Genomic DNA, 3,094 nt, shown 5'->3' with positions numbered 1-3,094 from the left:
CTTTCAGCAAAACTTCAAAAACTTCTACATCCCAGCCTCGCTGCCTTCCGTTACCTTCGTTGTCCTACCAGGAGCAGGAGGCAGTTTGTTCCGTTCGAGCGTAAAATTGATTGTCGGTTGAAAATTAAAATTGACATCCCGCTCCGAACTGCTGTGGCCACACGCGGCTTTCCGCAGTAGAAATGGTGGCAAAAAGGGGGAGGAAAAGGCGTGTTTTTTAACGAGTGTGTGGTGTGGCGAAGGCCGAAGATCTAAACTTTAACGATTGTTTTGCGTCGGCATGCAATCCCTTGGCGTGTCCCTTGGCGGCGGGCACGATTGGGAATCAGAAAATTTTTCGGCCCGAAAGGCCGTCCGTGTTTTGGAGCGTAGGACGTTTCACACGGCGCAACAGTTTGCTGCAGCAACAGTCCTGTGCGAGCCGTGTAAAGTAAGCAAGGAAAGGAAACAATATTTGCGTGTCTGAAGACCTTCTGGAGAGCGTTTGAAGCCCACGCGACCGACGGAACAAGTTTTTAAGCTGTTGCCGGTTTTCTGGCAATCGCGTGGAAATGGTTCGATGCTAGCCTTGTGCGTCCTTTTTTTTATTGCTTCGCGTGAAGGAATGAGTGTTTTATAGACCCCTCCTGGCACTGGAACATCCGTTCCCGAAGTGAGGTTAATTATAGGGGTAGATGTGTCAATCACAGATCCTGCCTGACTTTGTTTCAAAAATATCACTCTGCTGTGATGATCGTGGTGCGAGAAGAAATTCGCGCCAAAAAAATAATTTCACCGGGACGCGAAATACCGGCGTCCGTTGGTTGGCCGTTTTGTTTGTTTGTAAACCGGTACCCCTCCCAAACTTCATCCCCCCCCTTCAGGCCATCTCTACTGCCTTACGCGGTCATTAAAAACCGGTTCCGTACAGCTTTACACGGTGTACCGCGCGGGATCGCGATCTTCGCTTTCAATCTCCACTCGTGGGGGCCATCTCCATCCCTCCCTTCCCGACGCACGAAAAGGGCGCGAGAGAGAAATCTCGCCAACCGGCCTGTGCGTGTATTGGTGGGCTCCGGCGTTTGTATGTATGATGCCTTCCTTGGGACGTGCTTTTACGCGTTTCTGTTTTGTTTTCGTTTCGACCGGTTGATGAAGATCGTGTAACCTGTTTTCATCTTCTCCTTCCTCGACGCGAACGGCGGATTCTGACGCGACGCGGCGATTACATCACGCCATCGGGAACGACCGTTGGGCTTTTGGCGGGAAAGTGTCACGTTGCAAAAATAAAATGTTTGTACGCTTACGTCATCGGACGCGCGGAACGGCAGCGTGTGGTTGTTTGAAATGGGAAGGAGAAAAAAGAACACAGAAGAAACTATGTGTAAGTGACTTTAATATAAGTCGGGAGCTAAATTAAAACAATGAGATGAATAGCTATGAATGAATAAATTGCACAATTAAATCCACCGCGGAAAGTAAAATTTAAAATAGATTAAAAACATTCACACAAGAAGTCTTACAAGCTAAAAACAAACAAGAAAAACAATCAGAACCAAGTAAGAAGTGGTGATGTTGTAATTAAAACACAAAGTCAAGCAAGAGATGACGACAAAACATGATAACTAGAATCGAAGCGGTACGGAGGAATTACCTCTCAGAGTGAATTATGAAGAAGAAGAATACAAAAAGAGGAAAAAGTAGGAGAAGAAAAAGAAATATAAAAAGAAGCAGATAGGAGCAGAAGAAGAAAAAGAAGGAAAACAAGAACAGGAAGAATAAGAAGGTGAAGAGGAATAAGAAGAAAAGAAAATATAAGTAGAAAACGAAAAATAACAACAGGAAAAAATGCTTTTAAAGAAGGTTTTAATGACAATAGTAAAACAAAAATTTGGAAATTAAAAATGGTATGGTAGCGGTAAAAGATAAAACCGTTAAATGGTTGAATTAATATTAAAAAGAATTAAGAAAATAAACTCCACAACTGGCCATCGATGAGATGCTACCTTTCGCTGAAATGATGCATGCAGAAGAAATTGTTTTTCCTCATAGGTTCTGTCTCTAACGACCGACGGATTTAACGACTCTGCTCGGTTCGCAAACACGGCACGCACATGCACACACATTCTCAGTGTCTCGGACAAATAACGATATCGTAAGCCCGCAAGGATTAGGATATACCCGGCCAATCCTGCTAACCAACCGCGAGAGAGTTTTTTTTTCCTTCGTCAACAGGAAAATGAAAACCCTGAGCAAAAAGCTGATGCCAGAATCAAAACACACGAACGCACACCGATCCCTCGACCGATTCCCATGACGACGCGTGATTTTCTATGTGCGTGTGCGTGTGTGTGAGTGTGATTTTTCCGGCTTTCTTCTCGGACCTCCGGATAAGCTTGGTGGGCTAGGTTACCATGCCTTATCCTTGGTGCGTGTTACCGTGTCGGGGAGGAACATGAGCTGCTTCACAGTTTCCATCTTTTCCATATGGGTTCTGTTTTTTTGTTGTTGCTGTTTTTGTTTCTGTATAGGCAGGCGGGAGTGATTGTTTCGGGGGAGGGGATGGGAAAATACGGGAAATTGATTCAATTTTCCCTGCATCCTCTCGTTATCCGGTTGCGTTCGTCTCGGTTGCCATTGAACGCTGCTCGCACGCAAACAGCATTGAAAAAACACCGGATCGGATTATCCCTATGTTGATAAGGATTAGTGAGGTGAGGGTGTTGGGCGATGGGCGGACCCGGATCGTAATGGAGCTTTTGGGTGAAAAAGTCAGAAAAACAGCATCGATCCAGAAATGTTACATACATCCAACAACACGAACACTTCTTCTCTTCGCTTTCGCATTTGACCCTTTCGTACTTCAATCAATAGCCCAGAGGATTAGTAGCCAAAGTTGTGAAGCCTAAGCAAAGGAATCACCGTAAAATAATGCCTAGATACAACGGCTTGAAAATCAAACCCTGATCCACCGGGGTTCCCAGCACAAACAATAGACAAACAGACGGATACTTTGCGAGCGATATTTATTTCGAAGAATTAAGATCAAGCAATGGTTTGGAGCCGTAATCCGCAACAAAAAAAACTCGTCTAATTTCCTTCCACTGTACGGAGA

Source organism: Anopheles stephensi, unplaced genomic scaffold (assembly GCF_013141755.1).
Source record: "Anopheles stephensi strain Indian unplaced genomic scaffold, UCI_ANSTEP_V1.0 ucontig89, whole genome shotgun sequence".
Taxonomy (NCBI): Eukaryota; Metazoa; Arthropoda; class Insecta; order Diptera; family Culicidae; genus Anopheles; species Anopheles stephensi.
Note: the sequence above shows the minus strand (reverse complement) of the source record.